At 40.1% G+C, this 13,221-nt stretch overlaps 1 protein-coding gene across 1 annotated transcript in view; it reads right to left on the minus strand.

The window, feature by feature from the left end:
* The window catches only part of itga9 (integrin, alpha 9), a 49,551-nt gene that overhangs the window by 19,276 nt on the left and 17,054 nt on the right, over positions 1–13,221 (minus strand). The window lies entirely within an intron of this gene.

Below are 13,221 nucleotides of genomic sequence, written 5' to 3' on the forward strand. Positions count from 1 at the left end.
AGTTTCCACAGTAGACCCTGACAAACCAAAAACTGGCTCTAAATAAGGGTGTTAGCGTTTTCTCACATTTTCTTCATTTTCAAGTTTCTCCTTTGTTCTTGGAAGGGGAGGGTGAAGCGAGGGATAGTTGCCATCTACAACTACACTGCTAGATGCAACTAAATCCTACAGTGGATCTTTAAGGCAACTGAGGCTAACTTAAATGTTATCACGTAATTACCACATGTGGCCTCAAAATAACAGTTACTTGTGATTATACCATATTTAAAATGATTGTCATGACATGAAGTTTTTATTGGTTTTGCGTGGTTTCAGACCTCTGAATGACCACGAAGTTGTTCAGATTCAAATAGGTCTGGTGTTGGACACATTGATTTTCCACTGCCTGGGGGAACAATTGACCAATCAGAGACATGGCAACATAAAAAATGGCCATAAAAATTAGATAGATGCAGCTTTAGAGATTGTTGTTAGTCACTTTACAGAAATAACACAACAAATATACAATATTTCTCTGATAATTGTGCGTAAACAGGTTACAGCTTCCATGTTGCTGGATATATCACTGATTTGGTCTGATAATCCAGTCATTCAGAAAAATTTGTGCAGTTTATGTGATTTTTTCAGCCCCATTCATCAGATTAGGGACGTGTAAGTCTGTCTGTTGTGATACTACCACTGGGGGGTGCCAAAGTCTGAAATTTTCAAATCTGATGAAGGATTTATTTTACAGTATCCTTAGAGAGGAAATAAAAAAAGGTACATTTCCTGCAAGGTCACTTAAAAATGGTCTGAACCCACTCATCATCCCATGGACAAAATTACTTATTATTGGTTCCAGTCATACTGTGGAGATGCCAGCTAACTCAGCGGGAAACAAGCATTTCCCAGCAGTTCCCACCATACTTTGGAAACTGTAAATTCTCAACGATAGGACGAAAATCTGCATGTTACAGCAGTTGCGATATTTTATGACACACTTGATACAAACTCTTCCTCTCTGTATGCATATTCATATAGTTAACTCGTAGGATGGAGGACAGCTTGCCACTCTGCATGTTTTGAAAGAAAACAACTGGGAATCAAACCTTCACCCATAACACCCCCTTTCTGTGGAACAAGGTCTCTGCCAATATGCTATCTCACTGTTTATGTTCACACTCAGGACCCATTTATTTGGTACAGCAGAGCAAAACTCCCACCTTACTTCTATTTTTCCCATTCATTCCCCTCTCTGCTGGCTGTATGACTCTTTCCTGCACATCCATACTTTATGCTTGCATGTTTTTAGGAACATAAACACTGCTACTGTATGAATTAATCTGACTTAGTTGAACATATTTTACAGATTTGACCCTGAACCATAGTTGAGCTATACTCAAGCTAGTGTTGCAAGCTCTGATTCTCACATATTAATCTGATCAACAAGATGGCAACTCACCAAGCTGCCCCTTTATGCTCACAGAGCAGTTCCACCACGGTGGGTGCGGGGTGGATGACGTCAGGCTGCAAAAGGCTCTGATCCTCAGTTTAAACGCCTCATGCTTGGCTGAAACACACAAGAGCTCCTCTCTCAGCCAAACCATTCCCTCAAAAGCATATAGCTTGAGTCTGGTCATGGGAAGTCTTTATTAACTTGTCAGGGAAACGGGCACACAGCACTCCTTTTTAGGACAATGGGTGTTTGGATGACTTGCAGGTTTAGCCCATTTTATTCAAGGGCTAAACGCCAGCGAATCTTAGTTTAAATGGAAAAAGCTTTTTAGTTAAGTGATGAATGGATTCAGCCTGTCAAAGGTTAGGGTTATGTGTGTATGAGACAACTTGAAATTGAATTGTATTTACAGTAATGTCTACAGCATATGGCAGACATGCACTCAAAGAACTTATCTCAGCTTGTCCTTGAAAAAAGTGTAGAAGTGAGACAATTACTGAAGTTTTTAGTGTGTAACTCCCTGCCCGATTGACTACAGGTCAAACTATAGCAGCTGCTCAGTTCAGAATAGGTTAGCAGATGTTGAGAAGCCTAGAATGACAAGCTGTGTAGGAGTAGGAAAGAGTGCAATTGTTTTTGCTAGAAACCTTTTTGGAGAAGTCAAATATGAAGCTTCATTCTGTCTGTTAAAATGATCTATAAACGAATCCCATGGATTCACAGTTAACAGAAGTAATTAGTTTTGACGAGTTCCTTTCATACCTGATTTATCTGCTATGAACACTCATCTAACAACCACCCTTTGCATCCTGATAATCCCCCAAGGAGCAGCTCCTCAGTTCAGACTACTGTTGCCAGTCCTTCAAGGACATTGTCAAGGACCTCTTAGTGAGAATGAGTGCTGCTGCCTCTGAACTTGCTGATCTTTTACAGTTATGTTCCTTATGTGCTTTTCCTCTTATTGTTTTGTTACTTTAACTGTGCGCCGATTGCTCAGTTCCTGCACTCACCATTGTGTCCTCATTGGCCTGTCATTTCAAATATGATGTCTTTTCATAATGTCTCTGGTGTTATTGTAATATTAACAGATTTTCTGACACTTGGGGGCAGCAGAAAAGCTGTAAACCCATCACTGATGAAGTGGATGTTTCAAATGTGTTAGTGAATAGTGGCTTATTTACACAGCCAGCTGACACGGAGCAACATTAGCATTCATTTAGTCATATTTGGCTATATTCTCCTATTAGTTCTATTTTGGTCTTCAGAGGGAAATATCTGGCTCTTTAGCTGCTAAATGTTCCACTATGTTCACCAGCAAGCTGCTAACTTTGACTGTCTGTTCTGTTTGGTCCTGGAAAAGTGGCATACAGTCGGCTTTTCAGCTTTTTCACTAAAAAAAGGCGTCTACTGCTGCTGGAAACGACACAGATGAGACCAGTGTGGGTCAACCAAAACAATGAAGTTGTGGGCTGTAAAATCCAAACAATGAGCTGACAGATAAACAGCCAAAAACAAACTCACGCTGCAGAGAAGGGTGATAATTATCTGTGGGTTCATCACAACAAGACAACTTTAACATGACATGTAGCTATCGGATCCATTGTTTATATGAAAAATTTCAGTGAGTGCCGTTAAACCTGCAGGCCACAGAAATCTTTGTGAACACAATACTGACATATGATCACCTTTTGAGTTAATTTGGAAAAGCAAACAGTTGCTTTGTTACACGTCAAGCAGTTAAGGAGCAATATTAGCATTCATTTGGAGTCGGATATCTGCTTACCTGGTGAACGTAACTCCAATATTCACTCTCTTTTATCTCTGAGAGAAATATCTGTCTCTTTAGCTGCTAAATGTTCCCTTATGTTCACCAGCTAGTGGCTAACTGTGTCGGTGTGCTGTATGGTGATGAGCAGGATGCTATGAGAGTGAACCAAAACAGTAAAGACAGCTGAACAATGAGCTGGAACTCACTATAAAGCTCTGTAAAGCAGAGGGGAGCAGCAGATTCAGGTGATAAGTCTATATAGGTTCACTACTATGAGCGAACTCTTTCACATTTTCATTTCTTGTTAGTATATAAAAAAAAAATTGATTACAGCCACTTTGAACAAGATGTCCAAAACAATGACATGAGTCACTGAAACTAAACGTGTTCTTAATTATCTGTCTGGTTAGAGAAAGTTACAAGTCAACAAAAAATGCACTTAATACCTTCAGCCTGTCCAAAACCAAATAATTCTGAGTAATCTGAAAATGCCAGACTACCAGTCATACAAAATGTATGCAGTAGGCCTTTGAAAACAGTTCCCATTCAACATGAGCCATGTTTACTCCAACCACTGGAAAATATTTCAGCCTGTCTGATGTTAGTAGTAGAGGCATTGATTCTCAGATGTCCGTCCAGCTTCAGGCACCAACCTGATAAATCACACAGTCCACAACCTGTTGTGCATCAAAACACACTGTGTCCAGAAACAAATCGAACTGACGGAGTGTTTCAAAAGAGGGAACATCGGGGTTCAGTGTTCATCGTACACTATGTCTACAGAAAGCAAATATGTTATTATTACTGAGAGCTACTCTGTGGATAGTTCTGCTTATTAAGCTAATTTAGTTAGAAATGAAAACAAACGAGTGGATTTACATGGTTGTACACTCATGATAATTAGGAATAAAAAGTGTGTGTGTTTGCAGTAAACAGCAGAGTTGCCTTGCCTACAATTAACATTTCGACAAAGAACCCTTCTGACTGACATTTGTAAACCTTTCACTGGTCACTGTGGCATTTCTTGTACAATGAAAGAGTGAGTCTACAATATCTTCTCCTTCATTTATACTCATATAACGTATTTCTTTCATTCTCCATTCTTCCCTGCCGTTCATTTTAAATCATTATTGTTTATGTTTCCAATTAATTCGCAATTTATGTTCACTTTGATGATACATTTGTGAGGATCATCCATCATTACTATTGCCTGACCAGAACAGTCCTATAACTCTCTTTAACTGGACCCATCCTACACCTTCACTACCCCCAAAAAATGCATAGAACATGACTGATAAATATTTTCAAACCCAGAACACCGAATCCTTAATATTGGGCTGCTGTTTCCGTGAAAACATAAATCAACCAAATCCTAACCTTTAGCTTGACTGAGTACTGCTAGATACAGCGATGTGTTGTAATATCTCCCATGAGCAAACGCATATTTACTCCTGAGTAAAACACAGGAGTACCATTACTTAACTGACAGGAAACATATACCATCTGTACTGTCATGCATGAGGCTGCATCACGAACAAAACAGCAATAAATTCCACGTTGCTCTGAGCATAGCATGCACACACAGGAACATGCATTTGCAGAACTGCATACTACCTGATAATCAAAATCGTTGTCTCACATTCCAACTTTCCTCTGAAACGCACAAACAAAAACACACACGTCTTCTCCTCAGACTGTCAGTAAAATGACTCCCCTCAATAAAGATCCCGAGGGCACAGATAAGGCGATATACACTCTTACGCCTTCGAGAATACAAGTGTATTGAATTTATAGCTTTTTAAAACAACGTTCACGTAAACACAAATTACAGGAAACCTTTATGGCCTCGCATGCATCATGAAGAAGGCATTCAACATTTGACCCCTGGACAGTTAAAACCACAGCTGGGATTTATAAAAGGAGGAGAGAAAGGTGCCTCGCTTCCCCAGTGGAAATTGGCAGATGGAAGAGGTTTACTGCTCAAACACACCAAATTCATCAGCGTATTATTTTTACTACATTCTATCAACAACAACTTGAGTTAGCGCCAATGCTAACTATAGCTGTAATAGTGTAATATCTGGATCTGAAATCTAGCCAGCCACCTATAAATACACAGATGTGTTCCCTCATATCTCAGTTCCTCCTCACTCAACTCCCACATTGTGATATTCTCCACACATTATTTCTTTCCCTGCTATTTTCAGTGTCATTACTACATTACATTTGAGAGCATTACAAGGTTTTACACTCTTGAAATGACCCTAAAGCCATAAAGTTGAGCTCTGGAATCTCTGGAAAGCAGCAGCAGGAACAGAACAAATTAGTCTAAATGATCCTGTATTATAGCCCCTTCATTCCCCAAATTCTCGACCCAGGGCTCCTGTCATCCTCGAGTCTATCTACCTTTAACCCCCTGCTGATCTCTATTGTAACCTGACTGACGGGTATGGAGTCACCACGAGGACACACTCACGGCTCTCCTAGGAAGCAAAACAAACCTAGTGCTAAAAAAAAAAAGGAATAATCCAGATGAGGTCCTTTTAAGGAAGTAGTTTTGGGTCTTGAGAACTGGCAATCAAATAGAAACAAAGTGGCTTTAGTAACCACTTAAGTCTGTATATATCTGCACTGATGGCAATAATAATAATATTACTAATAAGAAGAAGAAACAGAAGAAGAAAAAAAATAAGAAGAATGCTTCTAGCCAATTAAAGTAATAGCTGTGTCAAAATCACTCACTTGTGTTCAAAATCCCTTATATAATAAACATTCAGTAGCTCTAAAGTAAAACGTACACTTAAAAATCATCATTATTTTATGGTATCATTGACCGATACAGTGTCACATTAGTGTAATTCACACATCTATCAAATGCATTGTGTACATTGTGCGACTAGCAAAAAGTAGCTGACATGCTATGAACACTGATTCTTTCATTTATCGTGGGATTTTTTTAGAGTTGCATTAATGTCACAATTATTTCAGACTCTCAAATAAAAGGGCAGAGGGTAAATATAGTGCAGTTGGTAGCAAACTCCTGGCACAGACAATATTTTATTGGCTTTTACTCTTGAACTTGTGTAATTAAAAGCATCAGTATTCTCTGAAATTTGTTGCTGTTTAGAAAGAACAACAAGCATCTGAAGACTTCCTGTCTTTGAAAGATTAACTTTTTTCAACATCCTGATAAATCTTCTCTGCGCATAAACAGGAAGCTTGTTAACGGCTCTTGTATGCAATTAATTGCAGAAGTGTACTTTCCAAAAGAATAAAGATTCCATTATAAACTTCACAGTTGCTGATTTTTGCATCATGTTGTTGACAGTTTAAAAAAATACTACACTATTATTAAATGCATTTATTGAAAAGATGAAAACAACCCTCTGATAGACGAGATAGCAGCTCGGAGGATGAGCTCAATATGAGCAGTTTTGTTCAGTGTGTTTGTGTGTGTGTTTGAGTCTGTTCCATCCTGGTGATAGAGGAGGTCTCCAGATGCTTCCTGCAGCTGATGTCGTCACTGTGCACAAAATCTGGGGCACTTTTACTTCAGTGTTATTGTTGTAGCCCTTGTTTTTAGACAAAGCTCTGATAAAACTGCAGTACGCAAACACAAGTTTGTCAGATCCACCTGATTAGGGCAGGTTACAGTCTCTGCAGAACATTAACAAATGTCTTGTGTATATACCACTTCCTTTGTGGCGGATCTTGCCTGTTTATACAGGAAGCTGAAGGTTGATGTTGACGCCACAACATCAGGAATATACTCTAATATTAACAAATGGGTCAAGTAGTAGGGAAACAATAACGGGGTCACTGCCAGGTTGTTAAGGAAGTATCATTACGATGCCAAGTGGTGAAGTAATGACAGCCTTTTGTCTTATCCTGGTGTGGTGAAGCAAAGGCCCCATGACAGGCAGCGCTTCTGACATTCAACGCACACACACACACACACACATTCATGCTGAACACCCGTACGCATACATGTTTCCTCTGCAGTGGATGTGGGAAACATGGCAAGAGAAACTCTTTCATTGTGGTCAGACTTGGCCACCCATTACGTTGCCTTGCGGTGGCATCGTGTGGCAGTAACGTGGCCAAAAGACTGCGGAAACATTTTGCCCAGGGTGCTCAGCTGCCAAAATCAACAAATCATCAAATCTGCCCAACCTTTGGCCAGTCTTGATATGAGTAACAACGATGGATTTACTATGGCAACAACACAGAGAAGTCTAATGAGCAGCCATACCAAAAATAATACCTCACTTACATCTTCAATGCCCATGCATGAGAGGAACTTCATGAGAATTCTGTCTTGTTTTAATGTAACAAAAGTGTGCTGGCTGCGCACTCCCAAAACAAGCCAAGAGAAGAACTGTCTAACGTTCACTCTGGCACAGCCATGTAGGGAAATCCTGACCAAAATATTACCCTGAGCTAAAATTAACCTGAATAGCTCTTCTTTAGTATCCAGTAAATGGTATTAACACTAATACTTGCAGACAAAGCATTCAGCTGAACTTATTTATGTGACAGTGTCTATGACATTTTCCACTTGATTTATTATCGCATTGCACTGCTTAAGTAAATTTTTTTTTCATTATATTCTTTATAAATAGGTGCTTGACTGGCTGCCATGTGTAACAGAAGACAGCTGGATTTGATTAACTTCCTGCTATATACTTTCATTGTATCAGCTCTCTTGGCCTGAGGTAAATGAAACCGGGGAAATGGCATCAAGGGAATTGCACATTTCTGTTGAACTGTAAAGAGGCAAACAAAGCAGCCAGTGTGGCTGTGTCCCAGCTCTGGGTTTCCATGTGCCTGACAGTGGTAAGGCTCTGGGACTTCGTTTTACTGGGGATTCTTGGGGATGCAGTGACAGGAACTCCTGCTTTGGCATACTCTCCAGGGTTTCCTGTTTGTCTGTGGAGAGCAGACTGAGGTCTAAGTGTCAATGAGTTTTCCCATTTGTTTTGACTTCTTTAGTGGATTTCACTGAATAATGAACAGCATACTGTCAGGTAAATGGTCAATTACTGCAATCTTGCAGATTTTGTTAGAACCAGAATTATGTTCTGGAAACCACACTTCCTGTCTGGTGCAAATGTCCTTTAAGGTAAAGTAACTACAAACATACTTTAAATACTATTTTACCAAAGTCTGCAACTAACAAATATTTTCATTCAAATTGCTTCTTTTGTCTATGGTATAACTGCATACAAGTAGCGGTTGTATAAGTAGAGTTCATCAATGACCCTGATAAGATGCATGAGAACACCTCCAATAATATTGAATGGATTGGATTGTAAATCTGCGGTTTATGTTTGTTGTTGTCTTGCAGGCTTTGTTTTCCAACTCTATGTAGCATGAAAAAGATCTGTCCACTAAATTTAGCCTAATGAGATATGAATGAGGTACAGTGTGATGCTAACAAGCAGACACGCAGGCAGTTTAAAACATTAGCTCCTTTCAATTGAATTTGCAGAGAAAATGACACAGAGAACCTGGTTCCTTCTCTAAACCAGTCTGAAGATCTCAAGCATTGTATTTTGTTTAAATCCAACATGTCTCTAGTTTTTCTATTCAGTCATACAAGAGACTGGTGGTGGCCTCAGTGCGTGTAGGTTTGACAGATAGTTCATCCTGCAGATGACCCAATAACAGCAGCAGCCATCAAAATAAAGTTTGATGGACCTTTAAATACTCCAGTGGTGCCAAGCAAATGTTAGGGGGACATGAGATATAGGGCACATACTCAGTGGAATATAGGCCAGAGGAAAGGGAGGGGGAAAGTGAGCAGGATACTTTACGAGCTAAATTAAACAGACAACTGTTACAGGCAGGGCTTTAACTGCCTATTTTAGCTCCTCCTTGGAGACTGTGATGCATCTACAGAGCTACACAATACCACTCATGACCACAAATGGAATTGGCTCTTGGCATGATTTCAAGGCTCACGTGCGCTGCGTTGTGATGGGACTGCTGGAGTAAAAACACATACATGATGATGGATAAATTGCCAAAGATGTAAACATGCCACGAGATGTGATCACGGAAGAAGTGCAGAACATCTAACAAAGGTACACTTAAAGCGTGTTTTTACGAAGACAACCAATAAATCAAAGACAAGTGAGCGGTTAAAGCCAGCCTCCAACCTTGTACTGGACACAATGAATAATAGTTGCTTTATAGTTTATAGTAAGACATACATCACAATCTAATGTTTACATTACACCTGTTGCACTTTAAATCTATGGACACTGATGTTCTCCACTCAACATAAAGCATGCATACATAGTTAAACAAAGCGCATGATCTAAGTACTTTGGTCATTTTATTTCTTATTATTTGTTTTTAGCCTTGCTAGCAGCGTGGATCTATGGATGGCAATCAATCTGTTAATCCACCACTTTGGTCCAGAAATATCTAAAATAATATTAGATATCCCATATCCAAGTGACTATGGCGATCCACTCACTTTTCCTTTAGCGCCACTATGAGGTTGAATGAGTGAAATTTCTCAACAGCTATTGGATGGATTGCAGTGAAATTTGGTGCAGACAATGGGTGATTCTTTCATCTAGCACCATAATCAGGTCAAATATTAGTTGGTCCAATAATGAGTAAATACCTGCAAAACTAATAACATCCCCATCAGCCTCAGCTGTACTTTGTGTGTAGTGCTAACTAGCAAATGTTAGCATGCTTAAGCATAAGATGGTGAACATAATATTAAACCTGCCAAACTTGTACACACTCGCATACTCATACAGTGTAGTCTCAGAAAACAGTCTTCATGGCTGCCCTGGTGACCTTGCTTGCCATTCCTCTGATTACTATAGTGTGCTCCCAATCATACCCACCCTACATAACATAAGTACAGTAATTGAGTATGTCTAAAAAGGAAGTGAGTTACCTGTCTCATAAATAACTGCACTGCTCCAGTTTTCTGTCCTTGACGCCACAATGATTAAGTTTAATTGCTGAGGAATCTAGTTGCACATGAATAATATTCAAAACCTTCAAGCTATTTCACTACAAGTGCTGTGGCTGGCACAGTAAGTTGAGACATTACCACACCACGGAAGGATGGCAATTGTACAAAATTGCTTAATACAACACACCAAACTGAAGAATTGCTGCTTGAAGTCGTGTTAAATGACTCCTTGCCATCTCACGCACAGGAACTCTGGTCATCAGAAAACTTATCATTCATCAGTCACCAACGCTAGGAACTGTTTCCCCTTTCTAAATGTGAGGTACAACTGAAGTAAAAGCCTGCATGGAGTTTATTTAGCTAAAAATAACCAAACAAAGACCATCTGGAGGGCTGGTATGTATGTTAGTCGACGCCAATGAAAACATGTTTAAAATGATCAACATGAAAGGCTTGCATAATTTCAGGAGGAATTACTCTCGAAAAAAGAGATTGAACTATTAGCTTCTGTACTCTGTGCTCTCTGCATAGCTCTTGTTATGCCCTTGTGTTCTCAACACTACATGATTTACTGAGTGGCTGCTCCAGCTTTTTACTTGATTTCAGATGGGGAAAATTGAGCGTGTCTTTTCCAGCCCTGTTGCTGCATGTACATTATGTAGGACAAATACAGCTTTACCAGCACATTATTAAGTTTAGCTGTTAACTGAGGTCCTTTAAAAGTGTTTATACAATTTATAAAGTCAACAAATGAGGTCGACAGATGGTCAACAGAGTTACAAACGTGAGAGTGGCTCAGAATAGCTCATGGCCTCCTTCCACCGGCCCTCATGCATCAGGGCTTGAGCAATCAACCCTGACGTGAGGGTTTTCCATCAGCAGCTCCAGCATGCAGTTCCAGTTGATACAACAGCAGCCCAGCACCCTGCTGTGACGGTAGCCTCAGTCCTGTGTTTCCACTGTATGTTTTAGATGAGAGAAGGGTGGGGCGGGGGTGCACAGTCCCCAGAGGATGCAGTCGGGCTACCAGCTGGTTTCCATTATCATACCTCTTCTGGGGAATGGGAAGACTGCCGCATGTGGGCAGACACATGAGGAAGATAAATGATCCAATTGGTCAAGCAGACTAGAGCCTCTCTCAGAGTGGAGCCAGATCACCTCTGATTATGGTGATTCTTTTGCTCTTTTCTCAAGTTTGGGACAAACACATACTGTATGATGATGATGGAAGATTCATGGCAGACAGTTATCACGCTAGGTCATAATCTTTGTACCCTTTAGTTTTCATACGTATCTAAGGTCATTCAGTCTGTAAACTGTTTGGTAAGGTTGCAATTTGGGCACCACACCTTTACCATCCTGTGTGGCTTTTTTAAACTTTTGGTAACTGGGAATATCACCTCTGTTTTTTTGCTGCTGAGCAGGTGGAATTTGTGGGAACATATAGCATAAAAATAATAATCTACACAGCTGGGCAACCATGCTACACTTCACACCTCAGTCAAGCCAATCCAAAACTCCCACTGACGAAAGATATAATGTTATGTGCACAAAGTCACCCCAAAAGACAGCTATAAACTGAAATATTTAAAGGAATAATTCAATATTTTGGGAAATGTGTTTATTTTGCTGATTCAAATGAGTAGATCAATATAATTCTTGGTTTTGTTCCTAGCCTGTCTTTGTTTGCAGGTAGAAAACCCATCTACCAGCATCTCTAAAGGTCACTTCATTAGAAGTAATTTGCTGAATCTGTACAAAAACTTCAAAAGCTGCACTCTCCAGGAAGTCACCTAACCAAGAAAAAGTCACTTAACCCCCCATAAAACCATAATAAGTTCAGTTTTTAGACATGTTAAAGAAACATAATATAACATGTTAAGTGGTAAGTTTTACAGGTGTATTCTTTTTACTGTTTCCACCTGTTTCCAGTATTTATGCTAAGCTAAGCTAACTGCCTCCTGGCTCCAGATTGATAATGAACAGCCAGACATGAGTGTGGCGTCAATCTTCTCATCTAACTCTCAGCATGAAAGCAAATACGTATATTTCCCGAATATTCCCACAATTTCCCAAAAACATCAAAGCACAATTTCATCCAGGCCCATTGGTGCCTGAACAAACCGACAGAGCTGCACAGTACGTCTTGTCCCTGAAGTAACTTGTGGCCTGATGGATGGCACTTAAAGTATAAGTGTGTTTATTTCACAGCCAGAGAGATGCCACAGATATGTGGCAGCTAAGAGCTACAACTGAGTGATAATTTACTCGGCCACCCACAAACCTGATGTTTGGTTCAAGTGTTGAAATGTCAGATTTACTTTGGGCAGAAACACTATTTTACATGACTTGCCCTCCTGTTAAAGTTCTGTGTGTTGAAACATAGATGGAGAGAAGTAAAAATTAAATTTTAAAATTTTCTATCCAGGTTTACTGAAGAACCTGGATAAACACATGCCAGACTTCACTGATAACTGTGATGTGTATGTTGTGACGAGTACAGGAGCTCATTGCTACGACTGCTCTGTGTGATATACACTCGTTATAGTCTGAATGGTTGACGGAAGAGAGGCAGGCATGGTAATGACAGCCCCCCTCAGTTGGCAGCTCAGCCTCCCACGGTGAAAGCGCCTGGAGAGCACAGTTAAGAATGCCTGTGAAATTTACAGGCCTGCAGTGGGCCTCCGTATTAGAGGAGGTAAAACAAGGATGGTGCCCTCAGGATGGGGACCCTCATTGAGGCTACGCGGCTAAATCATAGAAGAACACAATAGAGGGACTATGCAGCGACAAAGGAGACTCTGTTTCCTGTTTCTGTCTGTTTCTGCAGATGCACACTAGAGCAGCATGGTTTCATGAACCATCAAGCGCCTGACTATTACCTTTAACCTAACCCAGCAGCATGAAACAAAGAGCTTCCCAGCAGATGCCTGTGGATCCGTAGCCGTCAGCTACAGCGGCCACTGCTCTTACATAACTATGCGATATGTGATGTCCCTTAACTTATTTTAACATTAAAAAAATTCTGTTGTTTTGATCTGTCCAAACATTTTTAGCCGGAAACATACGGACTTT

The sequence above is a fragment of the Morone saxatilis genome, unplaced genomic scaffold, assembly GCF_004916995.1.
Source record: "Morone saxatilis isolate NCDOM2014 unplaced genomic scaffold, NCSU_SB_2.0 Contig19, whole genome shotgun sequence".
Taxonomy (NCBI): Eukaryota; Metazoa; Chordata; class Actinopteri; family Moronidae; genus Morone; species Morone saxatilis.